The sequence below is a fragment of the Anolis carolinensis genome, chromosome 2 (assembly GCF_035594765.1).
Source record: "Anolis carolinensis isolate JA03-04 chromosome 2, rAnoCar3.1.pri, whole genome shotgun sequence".
Lineage (NCBI taxonomy): Eukaryota > Metazoa > Chordata > Lepidosauria > Squamata > Dactyloidae > Anolis > Anolis carolinensis.
In genome coordinates this window covers 287,827,004-287,847,026 of record NC_085842.1, presented here as the reverse complement: position 1 = coordinate 287,847,026, position 20,023 = coordinate 287,827,004, and the positions used below count along the sequence as shown (strand labels likewise).

Genomic DNA, 20,023 nt, shown 5'->3' with positions numbered 1-20,023 from the left:
ATCCAAAGGAAGCCGCTCATTCATTTCTGGTGGAAATGGGAGGACGTCTTTCAGCCCTGTCCATATATTTTGCAGGCTTCCCTCTGCTTTGCTCTCTCTGCCGGGATATTGTGCAGGCCGCTAAATCCTCCCCGCAAGGGCCGCTGATCCTCCTTTTTCAGGGATGCGCTTTGGAAATACAGATCCAGGGCGCATGCAATATTTAAACGTTGACGTCTGAATCTGCAGTTTCCCTGAGTTGTTTCTATGAAAGCGGTTTAACAAATTGCCTTTGTTAAGGGGAAGGTTTTCTGGTTTTGTCTCCTCGTTTATGTCATGGCTGAAGGCATGCCTAAGCATTCTGTTAGGCCCTTTGCTTTAATGGAGCCTGCAGGAGTGCAAGCGAAACACTTAGGCAGGGGTGATATTTGGATTAAAAGGAGCATCCCTTGCATGGATATCGTATTTAGCTACTATGATTTATTTCTCTGGAGTCCTTTATTGAGGAGCTTAGTGCAGGGGTCCCCAAACTAAGGCCAGGGGGCCAGATGCGGCCCATCAAAGCTATTTATCCGGCCCCCACGGCAAAAGGGCAGAAGGGGGTTGGGCTAAATGACCCAAAGGGTCTCTTCTTCTCTTACAACACTTATTATTATTATTATTATTATTAAACATTGAGGTTGGGTGGCCATCTGTCAGTGATGCCTTGCTTGTGCTTTTTGTGCACAAAGGCAGAAGGAGTTGGATTAAATAGCCCAAGGGGTCTCTTCCAACCCTCTTTATTATTATTATTATTATTATTATTATTAACATTGAGGCTGGGTGGCCATCTGTCAGGGGTGCTTTGCTTGTGCTTTCGGTGCACAAGGGCAGAAGGGGATTGGACTAAATGGCCCAAGGGGTCTCTTCCAACCCTCTTTATTATTATTATTACAGAGGCCCAAGGGGTCTCTTCCAACCCTCTTTATTATTATTATTACAGTATTATTATTAACATTGAGGCTGGGTGGCCATCTGTCAGTGATGCCTTGCTTGTGCTTTTGGTGCACAAAGGCAGAAGGAGTTGGATTAAATGGCCCAAGGGGTCTCTTCCAACCCTCTTTATTATTGTTGTTGTTGTTGTTATTATTGCTCGGTGGCCAACTATAATCCAGCCCTCCAACGGTCCGAAGGATCGTGAACCGGTCTCCTGTTTAAAAAGTTTGGGGACCCCTGGCTTAGTGTCAGGAAGTCTGAGGCAGTCATGGGAAGTGGCTGCTCCGTTCATCCTGCTATGACGGCCATGTTGGCGAAAGGGGGGAGCTTGGGAAAGAGGTGGGGAATATTACCGGGATAAGAGAATCTGGCCGAGTTTTGGGAATCCAAAGGGTAGTTTGTGTGTTGTCGAAGGCTTTCATGGCCGGAATCACTGGGTTACTGTGAGTTTTCCAGGCTGTATACCGTGTTTCCCCGAAAATAAGACAGTGTCTTATATTAATTTTTGCTCCCAAAGATGCGCTAGGTCTTATTTTCAGGGGATGTCTTATTTTTCCATGAAGAAGAATTCACATTTATTGTTGAACAAAAAAAAAGAACATTTATTATATACTGTACAGTAGTTGTCATCACAAACCAGCTTAACCAGATAAACTGTGAATCCTATCAAGAATTACTTGTTACTACCAATATTTCCATGAACAACACTCTACGGTACGTACATTTACCGATCCGGCATGCTCTGGTGTTCTGTTCGTTGGGCACGCTTCCAAACAAAAACTTTGCTAGGTCTTACTTTTGGGGGAGGCCTTATATTTAGCAATTCAGCAAAACCTCTACTAGGTCTTATTTTCTGGGGATGTCTTATTTTAGGGGAAACAGGGTAGCCATGTTCCAGAAGCATTCTCTCCTGATGTTTCGCCCACATTTGAGGCAGGTATCCTCAGAGGTTGTGAGGTCTGTTGGAAACTAGGCAATTGAAGGGAGATGTTGGCAAACTGGAATGTGTCCCGAGGAGGGCGACTGAAATGATCATGGGTCTGGAGCACAAGCCCTATGAGGTGTGTGGCTTAAAGAGCTGGGCATGTTTAGCCTGCAGAAGAGAAGGCTGAGAGGAGGCATGATGGCCATGTATAAATATGTGAGGGGAAGTCATAGGGAGGAGGGAGTAAGCTTGTTTTCTGCTGCCCTGCAGACTAGGACACGGAACAATGGATTCAAATTACAGGAAAGGAGATTCCACCTGAATATTAGGAAGAATTTCCCAACTCTGAGACTGTTCAATAGTGGAGCTCTCTGCCTCAGAGTGTGGTGGAGGCTCCTTCTTTAGAGGCTTTTAAACAGAGGCTGGATGGCCATCTGTCGGGGGTGCCTTGAATGCGATTTTCCTGCTTCTTGGCAGAATGGGGTTGGACTGGATAGACCACAAGGTCTCTTCCAACTCTATGATTCTATGATTATACTAGTCATCTGCTGTAGCCCAGTGAGTGCCTTCTGATATGGTAGTTTCATCTTCTGTCACTATGTTTTGTTTGTTTTATTTTTGATTGTCTCATCATTGGATTTTCATTGCAAAAAATATTCAAAAGGAGGTTTAACGTGCTTGTCGCTGCGCAGTACTAACAAGTGTAAGCTATATTGCCACTGCCGTTGACTGGTGAAAGGCCTTCCACCAGTCTGCCCCCAGCTCAGTCCCACCATTGCTGCCCAGTAAATGATTGGCATGTTTAGTCTGTCTCTTCAACAAAAGCCTGTCTGACTTGAGAGATCTCACCAGCAGCAGTGCAACAATCAGCATAGTCTCTTGTCTTACAGGAGCATGCAGTCCCACCCCCAGCAGAAAGTTAGTTGATATTGGGAATATCTCTAATACAAGACAGCTTGTGCCCCCCCCCCCCCCCGCCTTGACAGTGATGGGTTTGACACTGAGAGAGATGGATCACCTGTTTTTCCTTCACAAGTAGCTAGATTTCAAAAAAAGCCCTCCCATAAGGGCACCTTAAAATGTATTCTGGCTCATGTGTCTTCTGTCAGCCCTTTGTTTTTCTCAGTTTGCCTGGACAATCCATCTGTTTTGCATTGTGTCAATAACTTGGTGAGTCTCATAATACTTCTTTCCTTGAGATTCTTTAACCGAATTGGCCAATTTGTGCTGTGTTACAGACTTCTGCCTTTAATTCTGATAAATAATTGGAACTCTCTTTTACCACGTTTAACTGTATCAGTGTCTTCTGAAACTTAGTGAGGTTAGTACATGCAGACAGATTTAACTAGAGGCCTTTGGTTGTTTCAAGTTGTAATACTGTGAAGAATTGCAGTGGAATGCAGAGCTATATCCTCATTTACTTTTGAACCATGCTCATTGATACTGTTGTGTTTAATTACAGATTGTCAACTACTAACATCATTTTAAAGCATGTGGAGGTATTAGCATCTGGATTTAAGAAAGTAATATCGCCATTAAACAGAAATATGCACTTTTAAAACTCCAAGGTGGGGAGGGAATTCTCTTTCTTTGTCCAGCTATGAATTTCCAGTTGACACAAAGAAAACCAATGCGCATGTAAACCTTATGTCCTGATTCTAAGTTTACTTCTGTTCTCTACAATACTAATAGGTGCTAGATACTTGGGCATCTTGTATTCAGAATTTCAAAATACTCCAAAATCCAAAATTGTCCATATGGGTGGCTGAAATTGTGACACCTTGGCTTTCTGATGGTTCAGTGTACACAACATTATTAAAACATTGTACAAAATTACCTTCAGGCTATGTGTATAAGTCGCATAGGAAACATAAAGAATTTAATATTTAGATTTGGGTCCCTTCATTATATATCTATGTTCAAATACAGGTATTCAAAAATTCAAAGTTCCAAACACTTTTGGTCTATGGTGATAGGCAATATGTATGCAATGTGAAAAACTATAGAGATATAATATAATCATAATATAACCGTATAATACCAACCCAACTTTCATATGTATGTTAAAGAGATAGTAGTGAAGTGTAGTTTAATCTAATTTTCCTTCAACCTTTTTCAGTTGAAAATAAGTTTCTGACACTTTGGGTGGTGATGGAGATTCATGCTAACTTTGAAGCACCATTTGTTAAGCACCTTCAGTTTCTGGACATTTCAAGCCTCCTTATTCAAAATGATAAATAGTTTAGGTATTGACAGTGAAATTGAAGCATCTGCTTTGGAACAGAGCTTTCCTTGTTTACCTGTGAAACCTCTGAATACTGCCAAGAATCCTGAGAAGCATTTAAAAGCGCATTTTCATTTTGTCTGGCTCTCCAAAGAGAAGATTATTTCAGTTGGTAGGAGGGGACAGGAAACTTCATTTCTATAAACATCTTTAAATAAACTTACCTTAGGAGATAGTTTTTAGTTTTTAATTATTAATGTGTCCGTGACAGGTTTTTTTAAAAAAAATTGCTTGGTTTCCTAATGGAAGCATGGCTGAGGAAGTTGCAAGAGCAGCTGAACCAGCATTCGGTATGTCTATCTGTCTGTCAGTCACTGTGAACTTGGATGAAAGCCAGCTTCACCCTGTGAATGAGGAATGTGCTGTGAGTACTTTTTATATTCTCCTTTCTCTTTGTTTGGTTCTCATTAAAAGGGCTTGATGAAATTTAGTCACTTGCACATGTCTGCATTCAATGAAAGAAACAGGATTGCCAGGTTGTCTCTGTCTGTGTGGGTAGCAGGAGGAGGGGAAACATTTGGGATTGCTCTTTTCGACAGTAATTGCTGACATGGAGGATAGAAAGGACCCTGTTTGGGGTAAGTGGGGTTGCCACTGAGGATGGTATTCAAGTTTTAAAAGACTGCAAACATCAGTGTATTTGAGCTGCAGTTTTTAAGCCCTTTATGGACACAGTAGTTCTCAGTTGAGAAGACAGTCAGGAGTAGTTTAATTGCACCAGTTTTTCCTATTAAATCCCTTCTTTTATCTATTTTATTAACTATGTTAGAGGAAAATGCCCCCAGGGCAACTGTATAAATATAGGTAAAATGCAAAAAAACAAAAAAACAAACCCAACAACATTGCCTTGGTGGAAATTTTCAGGTCGACACTAGATAACTTTCTACTGGAGAAATCCTTGTTTTGGATATAATGCATAGGTATGAAGTGGAGCTTGGAAAGCTACTTTTTTGAACAACATATCCAACAGTATTTTAGCTAACATGGCCAGGGAATTTCAACAGTAGTAGTACCCCAAATTAACATTTTCAAACTCAGGGAAAGAAGTTGGACCAGTTAGCCTGCAAGGCATGCTCCCTATGTTAGCTGTCATATTAGTTTCATAGATATTTGTTCTCATGAAGATTTCGGTATAATTCTAAAGCTGATATTTGCTTCCCCCAGCAATCTCTAAATAACTACATGTATTGTTGACATTAATTCCTATACAGATACAGTGTTCCCTCACTTATCGCAGGGGTTACATTCCAGGACTACCCGCAATGTGTGAAATTCTGCGAAGTAGGGGCACTATTTTTATTTCAATATTTACACATTATATTAGTAGTTAGGTGGCTTTTCTCCCCTTTGCAAGCCTTCTTCCTGTGCTTCTTCCTCTCTAGCGCCTGCCAGTTTCCCTTTTGTGCATGCGCTTCCCTCTCATCGGCATCCAGAGGGGCTGACTGGATGCCAACAAGTGGGAGGGCACATGCGCAAAAGGGAAACTGGCACCTTTTGCGCATGCGCACCGCTTAGAAAAAAACTGCGAAGCAGTGAGGGAGAGAAAAGTGAACTGCAAAGTAGGGAGTGAACACTGTATATACAGAGGCAATATAACTAGGAAAATTCCTGTTCTGACTTAGGACCTCATCAGACAATCTCTGGGCTCTGTTTCCATGCACTTAGGAAACTGATCCCTATGGAGGTAATGAGATGATGTAAGGGCATTTCCAGTGGGACTCAGAGTGTTCACTTTATTACGGTCAATGACCAGCTCAACCAGTGGGACTCTGCGGCACTCCTTAAGTGCCGAAGACTGTCTTCAGGAGCCAGGTGTTACCTGACTCCAACCAACATAATGCAGGGGAAAGCGTGGAGAAGACAGGAAAAGATCAGGAAAGTATGTGGGATGGCTGGCCATCTCTGAAGATGAGGAAAGATGAGAGGGAACCAGGTAAGACGGTTACCTTTGCTTTCTCCTGCTTTCCTACCGCCTATCTGATGAGGTCCTTAAACCTACAGTCAGAAAGTACTTTTGTAGTGGTGGTGAATCTTGAAAGCTGGACCATATTACAGGATGTTTGTTACGGATTTATCTTTATGCAGAACATAATATTTGATGAACGAGAGAAACTTAGAAATGTAGAATTAGAAAGGAGACCAAGGGTCATTTATTTGAAACCCATACAACAAACAGGAGTACACAACTTAAGTTGGTAGATGGTCATCTAACTAATATTTGAAAACCACCAAAAGTCCCTCGCCTTTCAGGATGGTCCATTCCACTGTTGAGACAGTTCTTATCAGGAACTACTTCAAAATATTTAGTTGATAGCCTTGTAATGTGAGTCCAGTGATTCAAATCCTATTTTATAGAAAAGCAGAAAAAAAGCTTGCACCATTATCTACATATTATTTCAAATATTTGAATCTTCTCTTCTGTAACATAACATTCTCATAGGGCTTGATTTCCAAAACTGTAAGTCTTGGTCCACTCTTATTTGAATACATTCCGGTTTGTTGGTAATTATTCTTAAATTCACACACAAAGTGTACAAAGTGAGGTCTGTCCAAAGCAGAATTGTACTGAGACTATAGGTTTTTTAATGGAGCCACGAGTGACATTAGCTTTCTTCAGATGTTATATCACATTGTTGACTCTTGTTTACTTAGTGCTTTACTAGATCCTCTTCACACATACTGCTTTCAAGCCAGGTGTTACTCAGTCTATATTTCAGCATCTGATTTTTTTATTGCCTAAAGGTAGAACCTGTTGAAATAATTTTTTTACCCTTGGTTTGGTTTATTAACCTTGTTGGCAAATCCTTTGTTCTGCAAATTCACCGAGATTGAATTTCCTGAAAAGCAGAAGTAATGCCTTGAAAGCATTACGCTTGACAGAATACCTTATGTGAAATGATAGTATGTGTATATATATAAAAAATCTAGGAATGTGTGGTTATTTAGATGTTGGCATTGGCATCCTATTTAATATCAGCTAACATAGCTACTACTGAGAGATGTTCGGATGCATGGCTTAACCACATCTCTAAGAACATATGTTTCCCTACTCTGTTTTGAACATTTACATTTCGGAAACATTCTTTGTAGGAACTATAGGAAATGTGTTAACCAAATTCTATTTGACAGGCTAGATTTAGAAATGTGTTCACATGCTCTGGTTTGCATGTATGTATTTTTACAATAAATGCCTGGAGCTGGAGATTCTCTGACATTGAGCAATGGATGCTGGCACCTTTGGCTTCTTTCCTGTCCGGTGAATGCTTTTCTTCCATCATGCCACTAACAGAGCATGCATTTATTGATTTGTGGTTTTTTTCTTCTTCTGAGTAGAGAAAGTGGAAACTCTGCTTTTGAGGTTGGTAGGTATTTATATGTACACGTTGGAGCCATTCCCTAAGTAATATATGTAATGTTGCCTACAGGGTTCCTTTCCTAAACTTTAAAAAAGGTTCAGTCTTACAAAAAGGCATTTAAATTATTTTCACCATGTATAGTTCTGTACTTAAACAGTGAAATTTGGAAGTGGTGGGGCATTACTGTACTAGATTAATAGAAAGTAATAAAAATAGCGTGTGTCAGGTGCAAAAGTTGTAACTTTTCTAGCCTGTTTTCTAAAGGCAAGCTAGAAGACTGCACTTAATCTATAAATCCTTAATTCTGTTGCAGTAGTCTACAATAAATACATGAATTTTGAAGTGACCGAATTATCCATATTTTTACCACTAGTTTGTCCTTGTGACCCATCATATTAATCTCCGTTGTGGTTAACTGACAGTGGTGATCTTGATTTCATCAGAGGGAGGGCCAACTTTGTTCTTTTCTTGGTAGAGAATTCTACCCCTAATAAATTATGTACTTTTACAGAGGCATCTGTGTAGAGGTCCTGACCCTGGAAGGGCCCTACTGTTCTGCTATTGATCCACATTCATTTTTGGATCTATTTCTGTTACCACCTGCTTTCATGGTATTCAAAACATTCCAGTTATTCTATAAACCTGAAGAGCCTGGCGCATTCATAAGCATAATTAAGTGTGCTTACCAGTGTGATGTTCTATTATTTTGTCCCATGGATTCTGTGCCTAGAAGTAATCACGATGTAGGGAGAGTTTAACTCTCATTAAAATTGCACTCTGCTCTGTTTAGTTGATCTAATACCCATTGGATCTAGCACATTGGTTTTAGGTACTTCCAACAGAAATCTTTTTTTGATAGTGGCCTTGGTTAGTCACTTTTTTGCCGAGAAGGCCAAGAAAGTGCTGTACCATTAAATACTTAAAGCTATATTTGAAAGTGGAGTAAAACCAACTCTAAAAACCTGTTTGAAAAAAGGCCAGAAAGAGTAATAGTTAGTAATAGTTTACCCATCACTATAGTCTCAACGAGTATTGAGTCAGCATGACTTTGCTGTTTTACCACTGACATAGATATGCTTGAACAAGATGTTGTGAGATTATATCTTGTTTTGTGTAACATCTTTCCATCTAAAATAGTTGTGGCTTGTAAATTTAGCTGATTTGTAGCAACAGAGGCAGTGTATTTTACTCTGATAGTGTGAAAATACCAAACGGAATACTTAAAGAAGGGAATACACTGGCAAGATGAATGGGAAGAGTTTTCTAGTCACTGGTACCATTTCTGTTAGTACACGTGTGACAACAACATTACATTGAAAACGTCCGAATGGGCCAACTTCCTTGGATTAGACTTTTGACTTGAGTGAAGGCCCTTGTTCTTCTTGCAGAAAAATGTCCATGTTTGTTTTGTGTGTGATCATTTTGAAATCCTTCTGGTATTCTGGTATTTTGGTATTCTAGGAATGGGATTACATTCAGTTTACAAGCCACATTAAGGTTTCAGGGTAGCTTGTTTTTCTTCTGAGAATTTTTGTTCTGTTTGTGTGTCTGGATTTGTACACAAATGAAAAATTGCTTGCTCCCATGATAGTGAAAAATATTTGAAAATGTGATGCAGATAATGCTAAGAGATCAGAAGCATTGAAGTAGATAATAAATTGCAGTCCTTTGATTTTCTACTAATTTGGGTTCTCTTCATGTTCATCTTGGTTTGATTCATGTTGCATTTTTATGTTGCTCAGCTACTATTGGTCTCTGATGCTGATAATTTAGTAATAGTACCTGATTTCCAGCCTAAATATGATGCTTAAAGATCAATGTTTGGGTTTCCCATAGTATTCTTAAAGCAATATTTTACAAGGTGTATTAGGAGGGTTTTTTTTATCCAAACCCCCCTAATACACCTCGTTTTTGCATTGCAAACTCTCTTAAGTTATTTACTTTGGAGAAGAACTGTTAAATATATACCGTATGTCTTCATTTTAAAGACACAATCGATTGTAAAACACGCACTAATGTCAGTACCTTCAATAGAAAAAAAGCTTTATTTACATGTATTAAAAGGCACCTGTGGTTCTAAGATGTATGCCATTTTTAGAAATATTTATTTGACAAAAAAGTGCATCTAAGAATATAATACAGTATTTGACATCTCTCATAACCTCTTTTTCTCAATTCACAGCTGTTGACATGATCCAGGGCCCTTTCATATTAGATATTTATATTGCTAAAATTTAATTTCAACTGCTGTGATTTCATCCTATGGAATTGTGGGATTTGCAGTTTTGGGTGGGGCATTTAAAATTTTCAAATGGTTCCCAACTTCCAGGTGTTCTGGACTTCAGCTCCCACAATTCTTAAAGGCTGGTAAACAGCCTAGGATTTCTGGGAGTTGAAGTCCAAAACACCTAGAAGACCAAAGGTTGGGAAGCACTGCTCTAGAGCCTCACCAAACTATGAATCTCAGGATATGGACATGGCAAAATGGAATCATAATACTTGAACTTTGTTGTATTAAAGAATTCCCAATCTTCAGATGATCCAGAAATCTGAGTGAAGGGCAAGAGTGTAAGTTGGAAAAAAGAATGTGGAACCTTTTCTCTAATACTATGGAAGTCATCCAATGATTTAATGACAGCTTTAAGAATAAACTAGATTCAAGTCCCTGGTTATTTAATTGAATATAGTCCAAAATATACCATTTAGATTGTTCGTGCTGAATCTGCCTATTTTCTCTTTATAAATCTACACAGTTTATTATTGTAACGTTGCAATGTTGTAGATGGTATTCTCCAGATTTTTTCTTTCAGATGAATGCTTAAAGCAAGAAAAGCAAGCAAGCAAAACATTATCTAACACAAAGCTTTAATGTGTGCTATAAGTATGCTGGGACTTTGTTATTTCTCAGTGGCCAAAATTCTCTTGCAATTGATCTTAGAAGAAAGAGTGCCATGGTATAATTTAAAACGTGTTGGATCTGACAAAGTGAAGTCGAATTTAATCTAGGGTTGCAGATATGGAGGGTCTTGCCTGGCAAGTATTAGGCTAACAGTCCAGTGTTTCAGATTAAAGAACACATTCACAGATGAAGAAAGCCACAGATTTTAATTACAAACCAGCCAGAAAGGATGCAAGTAACAGCTAGCACTAAAATGTGCAAGCATAAACACACAGCATAATACAGACAGCATGGTTTTAAAGCACTTCCGTTTCCATTCAAGCTTCCCTCTCACTCTCTGGATTGGCTAAGAGAAGGGGCTGACCTGGGCCTTCTCCCTGATTGGCAGGGCTCCGCTAACATCACTGAATCCAGGCAGGGATTCTCACCCAGCTGGGAGGGGATGGCTGTGGTTGATTTCTGACAGCCTAATCAGCTGTGGGGAATGCCCCTTTAAAGGGGATGCCCCAGGAAGTTCCTGTGACCATATTTGGAGGGTTTATGGGGCTTCTGACTAGCATAATAGTTCAGCTTTAGGTGATAAAGGTGTGGTTATGATAGTCAAGTGTCTGGGGCACTGAAACAAAGGATGGTTGTCTCTGCCATCAGGGTCCAGACTTGGATGATATTGTGAGTCCTAGGTGATGAGGAAGTGTTCTGGGAAAAAAGGGTGAAGGATCTTGAAACAAAGGTGGTTATCTTCTTTAACCAAGCCTTGGATGTCAAATAAAGGAATTCAAATGAGTTTACATATTTTCTGCAGCCAGCCATCTCTCAGCCTGATTGAGACAATCAGCTGAACAAGTATTGGCCGGCAATATCCATTCTAGAGACCACCTGTTGATCCCTACATGTACACACTGGACCTTGATTGTCACCTTTGTTTAGGGATTTTGCCCAGCCCCAGATGCCCAGGAAATTCTTCAGTGGGGTCAACAGAAAGGTTTGGGGCAGAGAGTAATGGGTAGAAGATAGACAAAAGTTATCAGAAAATGATACATTTTATCAAAGGGTTGGGAAAGGATAGAGTCGTTGTATAAGATTCACTCTTGCAGACCTGGTCTGCATGTGCGCTGATACGTATCAGCGCCTATCTGTGGACCTTTAATAAAATGTTTAAAGATGAAAAAAATGAACTCTTGAGAGAGGGTGGTGGCTACCAGTGCATCTGCTGGCTTAGTCCATCATAAGAGTCGTGGAAATCTCGTGGATAAGTAAAAGAAAATTCTTTATTTCATCCTGAGGTCCTTAGGGAAACTACAATTCATCAGGTGGGGGGTGATGTGTTCGACAACAAAAGGACAGGAGTGATCGATAATTTCACTGTGTATAGAGATTAAGGATATGATTTGTATCTCTTGCTAATCCGGAGCAGTATAAGCTGCTTCAAAGTGATTACAAAGAATATGGTGGGTGTGCTAATCTTGTGGGTTGGAGGATGTTGACAAGCTATTTTTAGTGCGTGGCAGGCTGTGCTCAAATCAAGAAGATAGTACTTTATTCCCATTAGTCAGCATGTATATCAGGGCCTTCTGGATTTTGTTGGTTGCAGCTCCCATTATTTATTTATTTACAGTATTTATATTCCGCCCTTTTCACCCTGAAGGGGACTCAGGGTGGATCACAATGTACATATATGGCAAACATTCAATGCCATTAGACAAACAACACAGACAAACACAGAGGCTATTTAACTTCCCAGCTTCTGGCTTTGTGAGGGTATGCTCGATTCTGGACACAAGAGGAGCTGCTGCTTCATCATCCACTGTGACAATGAGTCCTTTTGATGGAGTACTTCCTCATCTGGCACTCATGCTGCTGGACGTTTTTATGGTGTTGTAAATTAATTAAATTAGCCTCCCCGCATAAGCGGTCCCTAAATTTTCCTACTTGACAGATGCAACTGTCTTTCCGGGTTGCTCAGGTAAACAACGAGCTGGGGCTATTTAATAGTCAGGCACTCAATCCGAATCGGGCTTTGAACTCATGACCTCTTGGTCAGTAGTGATTTATTGCAGCAGGTTACTAACCAGCTGTCCCACAGCCCAGCAACAGTTGGCTATACTGGGTTACAGCTGATAGGAGTTGCAGTTCAATAACATTTGGAAGACTCCATAAATGGTCCAGGTTTGTGTAGAAAAGGGGATTGTCTGGGATTTGGAGTAAAGTAATATTGGTTCATCAGTGAGTGTTTATTTTTACTGTCACATTGTCTGTTAACTTATGGTGATCCCGGGAATTTCATAGGGGTTTTCTTAGGCAAGGAATACTGAGATGTGATTTTGTCAGATTCTTCCTCTGAAATATAGCCTAAAGCACCAGTTATTCGGTGGTGGTCTTCCATCCAAGTACAAACTAGAACTAATCCTATTTAGCCTCCACATTCAGTATTCAGATACTATTTTTGCTTATGGAAATGGTGCTCCCATGGCATTAAAACAAATGTACAGTTATTCCTCATTTAACCAAGCAGGTGTGTTCCTGGAAATTACTTATTTAATAGGCAGTCAACTTTGGTGGAAATTTTTGTGTAAACATTGTAGTACAGTGGTTATCAACCTGGGGTCCCCAGATGTTTTTGGCCTCCACCTCCAGAAATCCCATCCAGTTTACCAGATGTGAGGATTTCTGGGAGTTGAAGGCCAAAAACATCTGGGGACCCCAGGTTGATAACCACTGTTGTAGTGGGTAGTATTTGGATATAGAACCACAACTTTCAAACATTGCTATACCAAAAGTTAAATCTTTGAACTTAGCTGAGCTAAATTCTGCATTTTGTACAAATTGCCAATATGGGTGTTTTTATTAGTATAGACAAGTCCTGGTTAAGAACAGGTTAGATTTTGGTTGTTTGGCTCCTTTTCAATTGAAATGTAAATAAAAATGTAAGTAAATGAGAAATAAACACAATAAATACGAATTGTACAAAATAATGAATTTTTTATTTGCAACATTTCTTTTGCAGTTATTTCTGCTTTGTATTAGCAGGAGGTGGAATTAGTTACAGATTGGAAAGAACGCTTTAAAGCCTCACAGGTAAAAAGCAAAACAAAACCTTCTTAGCTGCCTCTTTTGGTGGTGGGACTTCAGTAGGCAATGCCTACAGACCTGTACCATTGTTGCCATATGAGCTAGAAACTTATATCTTAAGGCTGAGCTTCTCAGGAGGCATTCTGTGACTGATGCCACATTATTGTGCTCCCACCATGTACGTTCCTGTACATTAATTTAGTTAGCCCATGGTTTGGTAAGTAGAGGATAGTTCTTTTATCAGTCTTATTCAAAGAACGCTTTCCCCCTTGCATTGCATTTTTGTTCAATATAATAATATAATAATTTTATTTTTATACCCCGCCACCATCTCCCCAGAGGGACTCAGGGTGGCTCACAGATATAAAACCAGCATACAGAGTATCAAATACAAAAAACACACCAATAAAATTAAAAGGCATAACATAACATGACACAACAGTGGCACATTCTGTTATTAGAGGACGTGCTATTTGTAGCATAGTCACTTTGCATGCCGATAGGGAGGGTGGAAGCTCTGTGGCTATTGCAGAGGAAAATCAGGCATGTCTAGGTCTTCACACAAAGAGCCTTTTAATGCCATTATGTAACCTTGTGTATTCTGGGTTTCTTTTTTTTTCGAGTGGTGTAGTAAAATGTGTGTCCTCTAGCTTTTGTGATGAAACTGCAGTATGCTTTCAAATTAAGTATCTATAAAAAAATCTTCTCTTTTTCCCAACACCCCTGCCCTTTACATTTCCGTATTGCATATGCGGCCATTACAATTTAGGTTGCTTAAGGCTACAACACATTTGTTCAGTGGGCCAGACTGTTCACTGGCCAATCGGGTGGTGATCTGATCAGCAGAGCACAGTCCAGGGTGCCTGACAAAGATTTGACCTGACAGTTTTACTGTCATGCAATGCATGCAGGCTTAAAGAGGAAAAGGAAAAAGCAGGTTCTTAGGCTTCCTGAAAAGAAACTCTGCTGCCAGATCCACTTCTAAAGATAATACAAAGATATCACAGGGCTATGCTCTCCAGCAAAAACAACTACATCTGTTTTACTCAGCTGTGTTCATACTTACTTTCTCACTCTCTTACCAAATATGTGTATGGAAGTGTAAAACACACACTCACAGTCATAGAATCATAAATTGGAAGAGACCATAAGGTCCATCTAGTACAACCCTTTGCCATGGAATGAAAGCACCCCTGCAGATGGCCATCCAGCTTCTGATTAAAACCTTCAGAGAAGGAGACTCTGCTACATTTCAAGGCAACATACTGCACTGTCAGACAGCTCTTACAGTCAGGAAATTCTTCCTAATGTTTAGGTGGAATCTCTTTTCCTGCTATCTGAATCCATCGCTCTGTATTCTAGAATCCCAGAATCCCCAATTTGGCATGGACAGTGGATGGGGATCCCTCGATCTATTAGAAGAATGACACTTCCAAATTTTATCTACAGTAGGCTCTCCAAATTTGCAGGTTTGATTTCTGTAGATTTGATTATTGGCAGACTTATTTAAATGCTCTCTCTGTATTCTCCGGTGTGATTCTTTTGTCAGTTTTGGGTGGAAAATGACTGTAGAGGACCAAGGGATTCCTAGACAACAGATTGTTATTTATAGTTTTTTCAGTTTTAAGTCCCTGATAACCAGAAGTAAATATCAGTGGCTTTTAAATCGGATCCACAGTTTTGCTTTCTTAAGCTTGAAGCATTTTCAACACAATTTTTTGTTGAACAGAAGAACTAGCAGGTGAGAAAAAAATGTCACCTGTGTTTTTGAAATGTGAATAGGTTTCTATTTTACATCTAGGATAGACTACTGAAACACGCTCTACATGGGGTTGCTGTTGAAGACTGTTCAGAAGCTTCAAATAGTCCAACATGAGGCAGCCAGGTTAACAACTGGGGCGGCGTACGGGGAGCACACAACTTCTGTTGCATCAGCTCCACTGGTTACCAGTTAGCTACTGAGCACAATTTGAAGTGCTGGCTTTGGCCTATAAAGCCCTAAACGTTCCCGGCCCAGTTTACTTGTCTGAACACATCTCCCTCTATGAACCACTGTGGAGATTAAGATCTTCCAGGGAGGCCCTGCTCTTGTCATGCCACCGTCACAGGCCCGATTGGCGGGGACGAGAGACAGGGCCCTCTCAGTGATTGCCCCTTGGCAATGGAACTCCCTCCCTGGTGAGATTAGATCAGCCCCCTCCCTCCTCTCCTTTAGAAAGACTGTAAAGATCTGGCTGGGGGACCAAGCTTTTGGGGTAGTGCAATAACGGCAGCGATAGGAAATTTCACTCTGCTCACTGGATACGGTGTGGCTGACTTGTAATGGTTTTAAATAATGGTTTTAATGTGAAGATAAATGATTTTAGTGTTTATGTATATTTATGGTTTATTTTATGTTCTGGTACTGAATGTTTGCCATAGATATGTTGTGCTCCGCCCTTAGTCCCCTTTGTAGTGAGAAGGGCAGAATATAAATGTTTTAAATAAATAAATAGATTTTGGGTCACTGTACCACAGAGGTTAAATTCAGACACATCTTTCCTTTTCTGCTTCCTGAACATTTTAGTAATTTAAAAATGAAGCTATGATGCAGATAATCAGTTGCTCCTGCATATTTTCTGTACTTTATTCTAAAAATGCCAGGAATGATGGCCTGGACTCCTAGGTCCTGGAGGCTTTTGTTGTTGCTATGGCAGGTGGTTTGCATATCTCATTGTTATATAAGGATGGAAACTTCCACTCTAGTTCCCTCATGTTGGTTCCGCCTTTCCCTTTCTTAAGCTTTATAATAAATTAGTTGATTTTATTTCTCAGGCATGCTTTAGTCCCTACATAATTTTTTCAGTCCCTGTCTCCCACAGTACTGTATGATTTGTAGGGTATTTTCTCACCCCAGAGATAATTCTGCTCTTAAATGAGGCTAGTATATGACCATGAGTGCCTTTACTTTCTGCAGTGGAGCATTATGGTTCACTGAACAATAGGATGGGATCTTTTTTCGATCCAAAATGTCAGGTTGTTTGGGACAAAAAAGTACCCAGATGTCAAAACCAATGTATTTTTGTCCTTCCTGTTTGCCAATAAAGCAATTTTCAAATGGTCGAAATTTGAGGGGCTATATTTTCCAGTTGTGACAATGCTGCAGACTAGGAGCCCCCAGATGGCATAGTGGACTAAGTGACTTGAAGGTTGGGTTGCTGACCTGAAAGCTGCCAGGTTCGAATCCCACCTGGGGAGAGTGTGGATGAGCTCCCTCTATCAGCTCCAGCTCCATGCGGGGACATGAGAGAAGCCTCCCACAAGGATGGTAAAAACATCAAAACATCCGGGCGTCCCCTGGGCAACGTCCTTGCAGGCGGCCAATTCTCTCACTCCAGAAGCAACTCCGGTTGCTCCTGACACGAAAAAAAAAATGCTGCAGACTGATTCTACTGTAGGTTCAGTTCTGCATGGAATTTGCAACAGATTGTGCCTCTGTGTGACTCAAATATCCCATTCTGGTACATGAGGATTAATAAAGTGAGATTGTCATGCAATTCTTCGGAATTGCTGCTGCTTTTATGAACTTTTATTAGCCTTGAGTGTCAATATCTCGAGGGTGGTTTTGAGAGGGATGCTTGCCAAGCAGGATTGGCATTGACTGGCTGGAGGGATATTTGGGAACCAAACTGCTCTAGGCTTTTTAGAGGAAGAGCTGGGCATAAGCCTGATAAATAAAGTACCGGTAGTAAGGCGCTGGTAATCTCCTTCTGAAGCTTCATCCAACCACTGGCTCTCACTCAAATAATTTCCTCCTTAACTCTACCCTAATTGTTTTTATAGGAATGAGTCTGCATAAATCTGGATCACCTTTGGCAATTTCATTTGACATTCTCATTACTGCAAAGACGGCTGTTGAATTTTCGATCTCCAGCTCAGGCTGTGGAGAAGTAGTTCTGTACTTTTAAAACATCCAGTGTGTCAAGTGGAATTACTGTCTATGTTTTAAGTTATTTTAACTTTTGTGAGAAGTGTTATTATATTGTGATTTTATTGTGTTTTTATTGATGTAATACTGTTTTGGGCTTGTCCCAGTGTAAGCCTCCCCGAGTCCTTTGGGAGATGGAGCGGGGTATAAATAAAGTTTTATTTTTATGTTTTATTTTGTGACAGCTTGTAGGTTAAAATGGCCTTTTCAATGAGGCAATCCTAATTTGTATTGTGCATCTGCATCAGAGCTTGGAAGTTACTCTTTGGGTTAATTCCTAAGATTAGCTACTTGGAGAGTCTGAACATTGCCATAAAAAAGAAACTTTCCTAAGCTCTGTACTGTGATAACTCATGGAAGTTAAGGGGCAGTGCTAAGTGTAATGATGATTGCTGGACTGAAGAACAAATATGCCCCATTTCAGGTGACGTGTGGGATAGTTTTCTGTAGATTGCTGTCTGTTACCCGTTGTTGAATCATAGAATCATAGAGTTGGAAGACACCATAAGGGCCATCCAGTCCAACCCCATTCTGCCAAGTAGGAACACACAATCAAAGCAGCTACCAAAATAATAAAATAGAAAATCCAACACATTGTAAGAAGCCTGTCCGTTCTAAACAATCAATCCCCAAATGTGTTATTGTTGGGAAGGATGGTGTTCCGGGGGCTGTGCGTAGCCTGCAGCTTATCATCAGTAGTCTTTTCCTTTGAAATATTTATTTAGAATTACTCCCACAGAAAGCCTTGGGTAAAAGCATATAGCAGCTAACTTATATGAATACATTTAATTTGCCCAAAATTTATATTGGAATAAGTCATAGCCTCCCCCATTCCCCATGAAAAGAAACAAGAATGGGAAATTTGGCAGTGGTTAGCTGGTAATTATTCTTTCTGAGCTGTACAGTATTTACTAGCTCACAGTTCTCATTTACCAGCTCATGGGTTTCTGTTTGATTCATAATCCTAGTGTTTAGCGTTTGCTGTCAGAATGGGAACCCTTATTCTTGTCTCCAGCAGTCATCCTGGCTGATTTGCTTCAGCTGTGCATGTATTTAATACTGTTCTCGGATAACAAAAGCCCCACCCACATAGAAAGGATTTGCTGCTGCTTTGTGCGTGGGAGCTCTAAAAGCATCAGAATGACTGAGTGCATACACATACATAAGAGCAGCTTAGTGTTGTGATTTGACTGTTGGAATACAAGTCTGGAAATAAGGTTTCAATTCCCTGCTTGGCCATGGAACCCACTGAGTGACATTAGGTGAGTCACACATTCTTGGGCCCCCAAAATTCTGTGATAGGGTCGCCCTTATAGGCAGTCCTGGAGTTACAAACATCTGACCTACAAATGACTCCTAGTTAAGAACAGGGGTGAGACAACAGGAAGTGAGAGAAATCTACCCCTCAGAAGGGAAATTCACTCCTGAAAGAGTTATCATGGGGAAAAGGTGTCTCCACTGAAACTTTACTACCAATCCTTGTTTTTTTTGTTTTGTTTTGTTTTTTTGTCTCAGGTGCAAATTGAGAAACTTCAAGTTGCTTCTGGTGGGAGAGAATTGGCCATCTGCAAGGATGTTGCCCAGGGGACGCCCAGATATTTGATGTTTTACCATCCTGTGGGAGGCTCCCCGCATGGGGAGCTGGAGCTGACAAAGGGAGCTCATCTGCTCTTCCCAGATTCATATCGGTCAACAGTCCTACCGGCACAAGGGTTTAACCCATTGCATGAATGGGGGTTCCTACCAATCCTTGTTTCCACAACAAGACAAATTTTTCAAAATCCAGTTGTCACAGGGACAGAAAGTGAAGTGAAATCTTCTGAACAGGGGTCCAGATAGCAAAACAAACCCCATAAGGGTGTTAACCCTTCCTTGTACTACCCAAAAGCTAATATGTATATGCAATGTACATGCATGATGGTTTATTGGGAATGTTCCTGCCAGAATCAAACTGTTAGAAAGAATTATGCACTTGTGTGCAGAAAGGCTTATTACTGTTGGTTTTGTGTATGTGTGTGTGTGTGTGTGTCAGGAGTGACTTGAGAAACGGCAAGTCGCTTCTGATGTGAGAGAATTGGCTGTCTGCAAGGATATTGCCTAGGGGATGCCCGGATGTTTGATGTTTTATCATCCTGTGGGAGGTTTCTCTTAAATCCCCGCATGGGGAGCTGGAGCTGACAAAGGGAGCTCACCTGCTCTCCCCGGATTCGTATCGCTGACCTGTCAGTCAGCAGTCCTGCAGGCACAAGAGTTTAACCCATTGCGCCACCGAGGGCTCCTACCAATCCTTGTTTCCACAAGACAATTTTTTCAAAATCCAGTTATCACAGGGACAGAAAGTGAAGTGAAATCTTCTGAACAGGGGCACAGACAGCAAAATAAACCCCACATGGATGTTAACCCTTCTTTATACTATCCAAAAGCTATTATGTATATGCAGTGTGGAGTCTCTGCTGGCACAGTGGGTTAAACTGCTGAGTTGCTGAATTTGCTGATTGAAAGGAGTGAGCTCCCACCGTCAGGTCCAGCTTTTGCCAATCTAGTAGTTCAAAAACATGTGTTGGAACTT

The 20,023-nt window shown here is 40.5% G+C and overlaps 1 protein-coding gene across 5 annotated transcripts in view; it reads left to right on the top strand.

Moving 5' to 3' along the window:
- The window catches only part of fam169a (family with sequence similarity 169 member A), a 41,702-nt gene that overhangs the window by 789 nt on the left and 20,890 nt on the right, over positions 1-20,023 (top strand). Inside the window, exon 1 of one of the 5 annotated variants that reach the window (XM_062972324.1) lies at positions 18,587-18,716. The exons of the other annotated variants lie outside the window; for them this stretch is intronic. The gene's annotated coding sequence lies outside the window, so the exon portion shown is untranslated. Of the gene's footprint in view, positions 1-18,586; positions 18,717-20,023 lie in introns of those variants that run through there. 5 annotated transcript variants of the gene reach the window in all.